Source organism: Bos taurus, chromosome 21 (assembly GCF_002263795.3).
Source record: "Bos taurus isolate L1 Dominette 01449 registration number 42190680 breed Hereford chromosome 21, ARS-UCD2.0, whole genome shotgun sequence".
Taxonomy (NCBI): Eukaryota; Metazoa; Chordata; class Mammalia; order Artiodactyla; family Bovidae; genus Bos; species Bos taurus.
Genome location: NC_037348.1, coordinates 45,551,350 through 45,565,196, shown reverse-complemented (window position 1 = coordinate 45,565,196; position 13,847 = coordinate 45,551,350). Strand labels below are relative to the sequence as shown.

Here is a 13,847-nt window from a genome sequence, read left to right as displayed (position 1 = left end):
TCAGGAGCAAACACTAAATTTCCAATAATCAATTTTTATCATATCAAATCTTTATCAATTGTTTTATCATTAAAAAAAAAAATCTGTTTTATAGCCATTATTCCTACCACGTCTGGTTTTCCTGGGTAAAATTTAGGTGCTCTACATTTTCTCAAAATTTATTATTTCTGTTAACTTTCGGTCAATAACTAATTGATTGTATGCAGCTTTAATTGCTGTTACTCTTTTTTACCCTCTCTACCAAGGTGAAAATTTCTGGATCATGTTGTTTGCAACTTTCACATTACTTACACTATTGGATTCTTTAGTTTATCTATAACAAACTACAGCTTGTGCACTTCTCTAGTTGCTGTCAAACCACTCCCACGTTAAAACAGCTGATCAAAGTGATTTATAAAAACAAACTACTTTGGTACCACATGGTTTAGCTGAGACTGCCTATGGAGAGCAGAATTACAGATGAGACTATCCCTTTCAATGTTATTTATTTCTGTAATATTTAAACTTAATAAAAACGTATTTTGTAAACAGGAAAACTGCAACAAAATTTAATATATGCTCACTGTAGAAAATACAGAGGAAATATAGAATAAAAAAATCACTCACTACTCCAGTTGTTATTTACATCTGACACATAATAAATGCTTTCAAAATTCTGTCAAGTATTACTCTGCACACCAGGTCTGAGGCCTGGTCTCATTTGGTTCAAAAAGCCGCTGTGATGAGGCTCATCTAAGGAAGATATTACCTATGACACCAAAGAACTTACCTTTAATAGGAGCTGTGATAAAAATCCTTTATCAAATTATAATAACTTGTTTTTACCATCTCATTATACCACAAATAATTTCTAAAATATGTTTCATAATGCTTCTCAGTTCTGTTTCTCATATGATCAATAAAGCCTGTACCAGATCAATCCTCCAGATAAACTATAAACTCTAGCCAAAACAATAACTAGCCCAAAGATACCAGAGAGAGGCCAAAAGTACACAGATTCTAGAGAGGGAGTCCGTGCCTGAAGAAGGGAATGGAGTGGGGTCAACCTCCCATTTTCATGACTTACAGCTTGCCTGCAGGCCCTAGTCTGGGCTAAACACCCACAGAAAATTCAGTCCTTTTGACCTGAAGAGCTAGAGAACAGCTTGGGGGAGTAATCACAGCTGCTGGAGAATGAGGGAGAGAAAGGAGAGAGGGAGATCCTCAATGTCTTTATTGCCCAAATCTCTGGCTGATTCCATAACCACACATAACAAAAGACAGACTCCAAGCATCTTAGCTAGGATAAAAGAATTAAGGTGAGATTTAAGCTGCCATCAATTAACTGCCTGCCAGAAGGAGGAACATAACAAAATCCAGTCTTTACAACCCAACATTTACAAATGCCCAGGATATAATCCAGAATTGCTCAACATACTAAAAAAGAAAACAAAACATAGTTAAATGTGATCTACTTATAGGAGACCAACCCTTAGATGATCCAGATGTATTAGCAGGCAAAGTTATTAAAACTATGTTCAGTGACATAATAAAAATATTCAAGATGAAGAAAGAAATTTCAGTAAAGTACAAAAGAACCAAGTAGAAATCACAAAACTAAAAAATACAATTTAAAATTAAAAAATTCACCAAATGGACTTAACTGCAGAATGGAGATAATATAGCAGAGAGTATGAAAAATGAATCAAAGTATACTTTTTGTTTTTTGCCTTGCTGCATGACAATGTGGGGTCCAGTTCCTGGACTAGGGATAGAATCCGTGCCCCTGCAGTGGAAGCACGGAGTCCTAACCAGTGGTCCACAGAGAAAACAGATTTAAAAATACAAGTCTGCAGATTAATATCAACAGGTATAAGTGTGTTAACTGGAGAGGAAAGAATGAGACCCAAAACAGACACAAAAATTTGAGAAATAATGGTTAAAATGTTCCAAATTTGGCAGAAGACATAAAATTCCACACTGAAGATCCAGCAAACTCCAAGCAGGATAAATAAAAAGGCCCTGACTCATTACAGTCCAATTCCTGAAAATCAAAAGCAGGGAAAACGTTGAGAACAGAGAAAAAGAACAGATTACATACAAGAGAACAATGATTTAAATTCCATGGATTTCACCTGAAGATAGTGGAACATCCTTAAATTGTGGAAAGAAAAACCATCAATTCAGAATTCTATTTTCAACAAAAACATCCTTCAAGAATGAAAGTAAAACAGACACTTTCAGATCTGCAACAAAAATGCTAAAAGAAGTTCCCTGGGCTGAAGGAAAATAGTACCAAGAGAAACCCAATCTTTAGAAATAAGAAACATCAAAAAATGGTAAATACCTGGATAAATATAAAAGACTTATTTTATTCTCTTTAATTCTTTAAAAATACATAACAAAAATTATAACATTTATAATTTTGTTTGTAAAATATGTTTGTTTGTAAAATATGGAGATGTATTACTTACAGAAGGAAAGGGAGTAAGTTGACTTACAATGTTTTAAGGCTTGTACATTTTTTGTGAAATGATAAACATTAACTCTAAGAAAGATGGAAACAAGTTAAGCATATATATTATAATTCTTAAAACAAGACTAAAAAATGCTAAGATGTAGCCAAAAGGCTAATAGATTAAAATGAAATTCCAAAAACTGTTCAAATAATCAAAAAGAAGGCAAGGGAGGAGGTACTGAGGAAAAAACAAGCAAACAAAACAGAGACAAACAGAAATAAATAAAATGATAAGTTAAAATCTAGCCATGTCTTCCATGTCCTGGCTATTATAAACAGTGCTGCGATGAACACTGGGGTACACGTGTCTCTTTCCCTTCCGGTTTCCTCAGTGTGTATGCCCAGCAGTGGATGAATGGATAAGAAAGCTATGGTACATATACACAATGGAGTATTACTCAGCCATTAAAAAGAAAACATTTGAATCAATTCTAACGAGGTGGATGAAACTGGAGCCTATTATACAGAGTGAAGTAAGCCAGAAGGAAAAACACCAATACAGTATAATAACGCATATATACGGAATTTAGAAAGATGGTAACAATAACCCTGTGTACGAGACAGCAAAAGAGACACTGATGTATAGAACAGTCTTATGGACTCTGTGGGAGAGGGAGAGGGTGGGAAGATTTGGGAGAATGGCATTGAAACATGTCAAATATCATGTATGAAACGAGATGCCAGTCCAGGTTCGATGCACCATACTGGATGCTTGGGGCTAGTGCACTGGGACGACCCAGAGGGATGGTATGGGGAGGAAGGAGGGAGGAGGGTCTAGGACGGGGAACACATGTATACCTGTGGCGGATTCATTTTGATATTTGGCAAAACTAATACAATTATGTAAAGTTTAAAAATAAAATAAAATTTAAAATTAAAAAAAAAAAAAGCAGCCAAAAGAAAAAAAAGAAAACTAAAGCTTTAAAAAAATGTATTGATTTTTAAAAAACTATTAAATAAGCAATTAAAAAAAAAAGAATTGATTAAAAAAAAAAAATCTAGCCATGTCAAAAAAAGAGAAATCTAACCATGTTAACAATTGCATTAAATGTTAATAGATGAAATACTCCAATGAAAAGCATAAACTGTCAGAACGGATAAAAAAGCAAGATTCAAATATATGCTGACAACCGGAGACACACTTTACAAAATGGATGAGAAAAAGTCGATTAGCCTGGGATGGAGTGGGCACACAGGGGAAATGGATGGTATTGTAAAGTGCTAGAAACCTTATATTTTGGAAATTTTTTAAATTTGAAAATTTAAAACCATACTTCTAAATAATCCATAGGTCAAAGAAGTAACCACAAAGGAAATTTTAAAATATTTTGAATTGAGTAGTAATGGTAAAATATAACAAAACTTGCAGAATGCAGCTCAAAGTGTTCAGAAGGAATTTTACCACTATGGTGGTAGGATCCTAAGGTGGCCTCCCCTCAACAATACCTGCCTCCTGGTGTTCACATCTTTGTGTAATCCCCTCTCCTGAGCAGTTAGTATCTCTAACTCCCTTCTAACTGAATACGTCAAAGGTGATGGGATGGCACCTTCCTGATTACATTATATAAGACTATCTTGCTAGCAGACTCACTCTAGACCTTCTTCCTGCTGGACTGCTAAGTGGCTCCGTGGCAAGAACCACTGGTGGCCTCTGGTGAAGTCAGTCAGAAAGCGGCTAGGGCCCCCAGTTCTACATTGCAAACCTAAGTTTCTACTTTAAGAAGCTAAAAAAGGCAAAATAAAACTAAATTAGAAAAAAGAAATAATAAAGATCAAAAATCAATGAAATGGACATAAAAGAGGACATGAGCAAAAGTCAAAAATTGATTGTTTGAAAAATACCAATAAAATTATAAATCCTTTGGTATACTGAAAAACAGTCCCCAAATGATATCCATGTACTAATTCCTAGAACCTGCAAACATTACCATGTATAGCTCCTTTCCCCCAAAAAAACTCTCTGTACATGTGATTAAGTTAATCTTCAGATGGGGAGATTATTCTGGTGGTCTCTAAATGCATTCCTATGTATCCTTATTAAGAGAGACAGATGGAAATTTTACACACAGAGAGAAGCAGGTGCTATGAAGGAGGAGCAGAGAGATTTGCAAATGCTGGTCTTGAAGATTAGAGGGATGGAGCAGGAGCCACAAGCCAAGAAATGCTGGTAGCCTCTTGAAGTGGACAAGAGGAGGGAAGCCTTCTTCCCTAGAGCCTCCAGAGACAGAATGGCCCTGCTTGAGACTCTGATCTTGGTCCAATGATACAGATTTTAGACTTCTGGCTTCCACAACTGTGAGAGAATAAATTTCTGTTGTTTTAAGCAACCAGGTTTGTAGTAATTTGTTATAGCAGCCACAGGAAACTAATACAAACCTCTAGCCATACTAATCTAGAAAATGACAGAATACAAATGACCAGTTATCAGTAATAAAATGATTATCACTATAGGTATTACAGAGATAAATATTAGGAACAACCTTTTCTATACAGATGTATACCTGGGTCTAATAACTGGGTCACTATCCTTGATCTCACTTAATTTCAGTACATTTTCAACTGCCAGCTGTTATTACCTGATTGTTCAGAACACAATTTTGGCCTAAAAAATACTCCCATCTATGGGTGTTATTGTTTAGTTACTAAGTCGTGTCCGACTCTTGTGCAGCCCCATGGACAGTAGCCTGTCAGACTCCTCTGTTCATGATATTTCCCAAGCAAGAATACTGGAGTGGGTTGCCACTTCCTTCTCCAGAGGATTGTCCCGACCCAGGGATTGAACCAGCATCTCCTGTACTGGGAGGCAGATTCTTTATCACTGAGCCATGTGGGAAGCCTGTCTATGGATATGGAGGGCTACTAGTTTGCCATTTTTACCACCTGTCCTCTTACAATGTACTTTTTGCTTCTTCAAGTCCTCTCTGGACTGCGCTATCACTCTTATTTCCACCTAGCCTGTCCTTCCCCTCAAGTGTCCTCCATTTCCCATGGATACTTTCTCTGATTGTCCTAGAAGGGATTCTTCAACCCTTTCTCTGAATTCCCATAGCATTTCCTATTTCACTAGTAATTTTAGCATTTTCAACTGTGTTATTTCCCCCTCTACCGCCAGACTGGATAGTCAAAGAAAGTAGGAACCAAGGAGCTTTAAACTAAAGACCTATATATAGAAAACTATAAAACACTGGTGAAAGAAATCAAAGAGGACATTAATAGATGGAGAAATATACCATGTTCATGGATTGGAAGAATCAATATAGTGAAAATGAGTATACTACCCAAAGCAATTTATAGATTCAACGCAATCCCTATCAAGCTACCAACAGTATTCTTCACAGAGCTAGAACAAATAATTTCACAATTTGTATGGAAATACAAAAAACCTCGAATAGCCAAAGCGATCTTGAGAAAGAAGAATGGAACTGGAGGAATCAACCTACCTGACTTCAGGCTCTACTACAAAGCCACAGTTATCAAGACAGTATGGTACTGGCACAAAGACAGAAATATTGATCAATGGAATAAAATACAAAGCCCAGAGATAAATCCACGCACATATGGACACCTTATCTTTGACAAAGGAGGCAAGAATATACAATGGATTAAAGACAATCTCTTTAACAAGTGGTGCTGGAAAATCTGGTCAACCACTTGTAAAAGAATGAAACTAGACCACTTTCTAACACCATACACAAAAATAAACTCAAAATGGATTAAAGATCTAAACGTAAGACCAGAAACTATAAAACTCCTAGAGGAGAACATAGGCAAAACACTCTCCGACATACATCACAGCAGGATCCTCTATGACCCACCTCCCAGAATATTGGGAATAAAAGCAAAAATAAACAAATGGGACCTAATTAACCTTAAAAGCTTCTGCACATCAAAGGAAACTATTAGCAAGGTGAAAAGACAGCCTTCAGAATGGGAGAAAATAATAGCAAATGAAGCAACCGACAAACAACTAATCTCAAAAATATACAAGCAACTCCTACAGCTCAACTCCAGAAAAATAAACGACCCAATCAAAAAATGGGCCAAAGAACTAAATAGACATTTCTCCAAAGAAGACATACAGATGGCTAACAAACACATGAAAAGATGCTCAACATCACTCATTATCAGAGAAATGCCAATCAAAACCACTATGAGGTACCATTTCACACCAGTCAGAATGGCTGCGATCCAAAAGTCTACAAATAATAAATGCTGGAGAGGGTGTGGAGAAAAGGGAACCCTCTTACATTGTTGGTGGGAATGCAAACTAGTACAGCCACTATGGAGAACAGTGTGGAGATTCCTTAAAAAACTGGAAATAGAACTGCCTTATGATCCAGCAATCCCACTGCTGGGCATACACACTGAGGAAACCAGAAGGGAAAGAGACACGTGTACCCCAATGTTCATCGCAGCACTGTTTATAATAGCCAAGACATGGAGGCAACCTAGATGTCCATCAGCAGATGAATGGATAAGAAAGCTGTGGTACATATACACAATGGAGTATTACTCAGCCATTAAAAAGAATACATTTGAATCAGTTCTAATGAGGTGGATGAAACTGGAGCCTATTATACAGAGTGAAGTAAGCCAGAAGGAAAAACATAAATACAGTATACTAACGCATATATATGGAATTTAGAAAGATGGTAACAATAACCCTGTATACGAGACAGCAAAAGAGACACTGATGTATAGAACAGTCTTATGGACTCTGTGGGAGAGGGAGAGGGTGGGAAGATTTGGGAGAATGGCATTGAAACATGTAAAATATCATGTAGGAAACGAGTTGCCAGTTCAGGTTCGATGCACAATGCTGGATGCTTGGGGCTGGTGCGCTGGGACGGCCCAGAGGGATGGTATGGGGAGGGAGGAGGGAGGAGGGGGAGGGATGGGGAACACATGTATACCTGTGATGGATTCATTTTGATATTTGGCAAAACTAATACAATTATGTAAAGTTTAAAAATAAAATAAAATTAGAAAAAAAAAAAATTACATTTGCAACCAGTAGACACTAAGTCAAAGGTTGGCCATGGACCCAATCCAGCTTACTCAAATTGGTTTAGAATACACAGTTTTCTAGGAAAATTTTAATTAACTAAAACTTTGATAAAATAAAAGCAGGTTTATTTTTTTGTAGAAAAAAATTCTGGTATCATTTGACCCTCAGAGCAACTGTCCAGCAGAGCAAAAACCATTTAGGGCTGACATGTGTTCTGTAGTTTGTCACACTTCCCATCACTCCTCCTCCTGTCTCACCAGTTGGTTTCACTCATGTGCATTACTTACCTGTTCTGCTTAAATAATGCAAAACATAAGAAGCCACCAAGGAAAAGAGCTACGGCTCTCACCACATATTAAAATTTGCTCCCACAAAATATAAAAAAAATTTTTACATATAAAAAATGTTTCTCAACAGAGAATGTGCCTATGAATCAGCAAAGATCCATTAAAGGGGTCCTAGTCCTCTCTCCCTCTCTATATAGACTACTGCTGTCAAACAGAACTTTCTGTGACGAAGGCACTGTTCTATATTTGCAAAATCCAATATAATAGGCAATAACCACGTGTGACTACTGAGCACCTGAAATGGCTAGTGCATCTGAGAAACTGAATTTTTAAAGTTCTTAGTTAAGAATATCATCCCTGGACTTGCCTGGTGGTCTAGTAGTTGAGACTCCACACTTCCACAACAGGGGGCTCAGGTTTGATCCCTGGCTAGGAAACTAGGATCCCATGAGATGCGGCCCCCCCAAAAAAATTACTGCTATTTATCTCCTACTTTTCAGTCTCCTTCACTGCTTCCATCTCTTTAGCTGGCTCCTTAAATACTGGTATCCCCAAGGATTCTATCACTTCTCCCTATCACTGGGTGATCTTCCTATATAATCACTACTAACTGTCATCTTTAGCTCTGAATTTAGTATTTGTAAATGCTCATTTCTCCCAACTCTTGGGCTTCCCAGGTGGTGCAGGGGTGAAGAATTCGCCCTGCCAATGCAGGAGACGCGGGTACGATCTCTGGGTCGGGAAGATCCCCTGGAGAAGGACTCCTTGCCTGGGAAATGTCATGGTCAGAGGAGCCTGGTGGGCTGCAGTCCATGGGGTCACAAAGAGTCAGACTGAGCATGCACGCAGTTATCTCTGCAAACCTGCTTCTTACAGTTATCTCAGATTACTAACCACTCAAGTTTTCAAGCTACAAACCTGGGTACCATTCCTGACTCTTCACTTTCCTCTTATCAGAGAAATGTCCACTCTTGTATGTAGGATTTGCTTTAAAACACTCCAGCAGAGAGGGCTAAGTGTTTGAGATTGACAAATGACAACTGAGACTGACAAATGCAGTCATCAAAGCTGGGTTATGAATACATGTGTCATTGTACTATTCTATCTACTTTTGTTTGCATGGATTACTGGAACAACCCTCTCCAAAACGGTCTTCCTGTCATTTGTCCCTTTCTACTCTTAACTCTAATTCTATACCCAACTCTTCTGCTATCTTACTTAATAATCTTGTTCTTAACGATTTTTACTGGCTATGTCCAAAATCCATGGGACAAAGTCCAAACTGTAGCATGACATCCAAAACTTTTCAAAATTTTGCTACAATCTTTTTCCAGTTGTCACTGTCTGCTCCAGCCACAGCTGACTGATCAATACACAGGTCTCCCTAAGTTTCCTTATCTAATCTTCATGTAGATCAATTTATCTCCCCTGAGGAAACATTCCTGGCTCTATCTGTCAGTGTCACTTCCTAAAGTACCCTTCTCTGTATCAATATTTTGGTACTTACCATGTGGCATTACAGTGTAATTTTCAGTAAAATTCTGTGTAAATGAATCCCCATTATAACACTACCACCAGCATAAAATAAGCTATAAAGACACACACTGTACAGCACAGGGAATATAGCCAATATTTCATAATGACTAAAATGGGGTATAACGTTTAAAAGTTGTGAATTACTATGTTGAACACTTGAAATTTATATAATATTGTACATCAACTATACTACAACTTAAATTAAAAATAACACCACCATAAAATATATTAATTTCTATAAAAATTTCTATAAAAAATTCTATAGTAACTTCTATATTATAGCAATTTCTATAGTAATTTCTATAATTTCTAGATTCAATTAAAGAATCTAGACAGTAATTAAAAGAAACACTGGTAGGGTAAAAGTAATATCACAGTTTACAGTAGAGGAGAGCATGAAGGCCAATTAAAAAACAGAAGTTTATAGGCAGTATTTAAAAGGCATATTTAGTTTTGAGTCAGAATTTAAATGTCAGAAACAGTAATTAAACACTTTATTTCCATCACTAAAAATTTTTCTTTTTGGATAAATTTCAGAAACTTACAAAACTAGCAAACACTGTTATGTTTACCTCAGTAATCTGTTTTTGAATGTCCAAGATTATGCAAGAAAAGAACTGATAGCCCATTTCTTATTTTTTAAATAGGAAAAATTATAATGGATTATAGTTCATCTCAAGTCCTCAATTTCTTAATCTTTAATTTAAATACATAATAAGTTACCAGTATATATGTGTGTGTGTAAATATATATATTAGGTTATATACATACATATATATGTATCTATCTTAGGTTGAACCACATGAAAGAGCTAGTTTTACAGGTAAAAAGCAGTCAAACACCAGCAGGTTCAAAGGGCTCAATCTAACAACAAACCGTTACGTTAGAATGAAAACTGCATCCTTGATTATAGATAAAATAGTTAATAAACAGTTGTCTGTATATAGAGACCTCTTTCCATAGTAATCTCTCTCACACACTTTGCTTCCTCCCCTACAATTTTTCCCAACACTTTTCAACTTTTCCAGGACTGATTTGTATAACACTAGGAAAAAACAAGGGCTAAATATAAAAGGTACTGTGACAACATGTTCAGGACAAGCGCACAATGCCCGACAGTGGCTCACAATAGGAGCTGCTCGTGTGATGCCAGCAACAGCACAGATGCACATCCCATTTACGGGCACTCATTGCGAAGCATCTACAGGTGATTCTGAAATTCTGATAATTAAAGGAATGTAAGTCAAGATTTTTTCACCCATAATTTTGTCTAAAACGCTGTACTGAGATGGAAACTAAATTTTTGGTGGCGATCATGATGTAGTATGTTTATAATGTTATAAGCCAATGTTACCTCAATAAAAAACAAATCTAAACTTAAATTTTAAAAAAGAATGTAGCCTCCTTGTAATTTTCAGCCTGTGTGACCCTAAGCCTACCAGACTTCTAACTTACAAAACTGGGAGAAAATAAATAGATGTTGCTTTTGAACTGTGGTGTTGGAGAAGACTCTTGAGAGTCCCTTGGACTGCAAGGAGATCCAACCAGTCCATTCTGAAGGAGATCAGCCCTGGGATTTCTTTGGAAGGAATGATGCTAAAGCTGAAACTCCAGTACTTTGGCCACCTCATGCGAAGAGTTGACTCATTGGAAAAGACTCTGATGCTGGGAGGGATTGGGGGCAGGAGGAGAAGGGGACAACAGAGGATGAGATGGCTGGATGGCATCACTGACGAGATGGATGTGAGTCTGAGTGAACTCCGGGAGTTGGTGATGGACAGGGAGGCCTGGCATGCTGTGATTCATGGGGTTGCAAAGAGTCGGACATGACTGAGCGACTGAACTGAACTAAAAAACAAACAGAAACCTGTGTGAGATTCTGGAAAATATTTTTCCCCATATAAACACTGGCTGGAAAAATATGGCTCCTACATTCTTCAAAGTTTGGTTATCAAAAAAATAAGGTGTTCTACTGGGACAAGGCAGGTATTCTGCATGATGTGTCAACATCCAATTCGAATGCTGTACAATTAGAATCTTATCGTTAAGATTTTTTTTGAAACTGCCATTCTGTCTTTCCCTAACCTTTAAACTTAAGCAGGAAGTGCTTCTCATTTCACAGTGCCTCCTAATATTACATTCCTCAAAATGGTGATTTTTCAAGCAGGTGGGGTCATTAAAAATATTGGTGGTGTGTGTGGGGAGGAGCATGTGTGTGTCGGGTCAGATGTGAGATTGAGAACATAGCAGAGTTTGATCCCATGACTTTTTTGTATACTTTTAGAATGTGGAAAATTCTGAAAGAGATGGGAATACGAGACCACCTGACCTGCCTCTTGAGAAACCTGTATGCAGGTCAGGAAGCAACGGTTAGAAGTGGACATGGAACAACAGACTGGTTCCAAATAGGAAAAGGAGTACGTCAAGGCTGTATATTGTCACCCTGCTTATTTAACTTATAGGCAGAGTGCATCATGAGAAACGCTGGGCTGGATGAAGCACAAGCTGGAATCCAGATTGCCGGGAGAAATATCAATAACCTCAGATATGCAGATGACACCAACATTATGGCAGAAAGTGAAGAACTAAAAAAAAAAAAAAAAGAAAGTGAAGAACTAAAGTGTCTCTTGATGAAAGTGATTAAAGTGAAAGAGAATGAAAAAGTTGGCTTAAAGCTCAACATTCAGAAAACTAAGATCATGGCATCCAGTCCCATCATTCCATGGCAAATAGATGGGGAAACAGGGGAAACAGTGTCAGACTTTATTTTTTTGGGCTCCAAAATCACTGCAGATGGTGATTGCAGCTATGAAATTAAAAGAGGCTTACTCCTTGGAAGGAAAGTTATGACCAACCTAGACAGCATATTAAAAAGCAGAGACATTGCTTTGTCAACAAAGGTTTGTCTAGTCAAGGCTACAGTTTTTCCAATAGTCATGTATGGATGTGAGAGTTGGACTATAAAGAAAGCTGAGCACCAAAGAATTGATGCTTTTGAACTGTGGTGTCGGAGAAGACTCTTGAGAGTCCCTTGGACTGAAAGGAGATCCAACCAGTCCATCCTAAAGGAGATCAGTCCTGGGTGTTCATTGGTAGGACTGAAGCTGAAACTCCAATACTTTGGCTACCTGATGCAAAGAGCTGACTCACTGGAAAAGACCCTGATGTTGGGAAAGATTGAGGGCAGGAGGAGAAGGGGACGACAGAGGATGAGATGGTTGGATGGCATCCCCGACTCAATGGATATGGGTTTGGGTGGACTCCGGGAGTTGGTGATGGACAGGGAGCCCTGGCGTGCTGTGGTTCACGGGGTTGCAAAGAGTTGGACACGACTGAGCGAATGAACTGAATATGTATGTATTATATATATATACACACACACACACACATATATATGTATACATGTACACATTCAATTTCAAATCCGATTGAAGGAGGGCATGAGAAGTCTGGGTTGAGAAACACTACTTTAAAACAAGAATTCTTATGGTTATTGTTATTTTTTGGCTGTGCTTGTCTGGGTTGTGGCACATGGGGTCTTCTATCTTCGTCGTGGCACACAGGCTCTTTTAGTTGAGGCGTGCAGACTCTTAGTTGTGGTATGTGGGATGTAGTTCCTTGACCAGGGATTGAACCCAGGCCCCCAGCATTGGGAGCATGGAGTCTAAGCTACTGAATCACCAGGGAAGTCCCCAAAACAAGATTTTTTTTTTTTAAACAGCAAAAGAGGCAAACAGTAAGTAAGTAAGTGGGTTTACTTGTGAAACTCCTGAGGTGAAAAAACTTCCATTTTTATCAGCCATGTTTCTGTGAGGGATTTTAACAGCATTCCTCACAGAAACATTTACTGACTGCTTATTAATACTATGTGACAGACACTAAGTACTTTACATCTATAGGTAAATGGGATTATATTTTACATACGTAGTATTTGTAAAATTCTATACTTCCTCTAGTTGGTGTGGAGTTAGGACTCCCCAGGAATCCTGGCTTCAATACACATTACCACTTTCTAGATTAGGAAACCATCCTCTCCAGTCTGTCTCTACCAGTCCACTTCTTTTCCGTTTCTTATCAGCATGCTCCCTTCTCAGGAACAACCAGGCAGCGCTCACTTCACCTGGGAGGCAAATTCAAGTGACTGCTCCCATCTGCCTTGCCAGTCATACCCAGGAACAAGGCAGAAGACAGGGGCTCTAAAGTAGCCAGGCTTACGGACCTATTTTCCCACTGATAACATATGAAATTCCTGAAGTTGGATTTCAAACCCAAATACTCTTTATATAGCTCTACAGTTTACACACACACACCGTCTTGAACACATTAAAAGAAAATTTTCAACAATTATTAAAGTGTACAGGTAAAAATAAAAAATTTCCCTATTCCTTGAGAACAAACACCATCAACAGTTTGTTTATAATTAATATTATAACTTTAAATTTATACCTGTATTTTTTAAATGTATCAACTTTAGACCACATTTATCTTTTGAAATCCAACTATAGAAGACGAGAAACAT

At 37.7% G+C, this 13,847-nt stretch overlaps 1 protein-coding gene across 2 annotated transcripts in view; it reads right to left on the bottom strand.

Annotated features, from left to right (window-relative positions):
• PSMA6 (proteasome 20S subunit alpha 6) overlaps positions 1-13,847 on the bottom strand; it is a 38,766-nt gene that overhangs the window by 7,471 nt on the left and 17,448 nt on the right. The window lies entirely within an intron of this gene.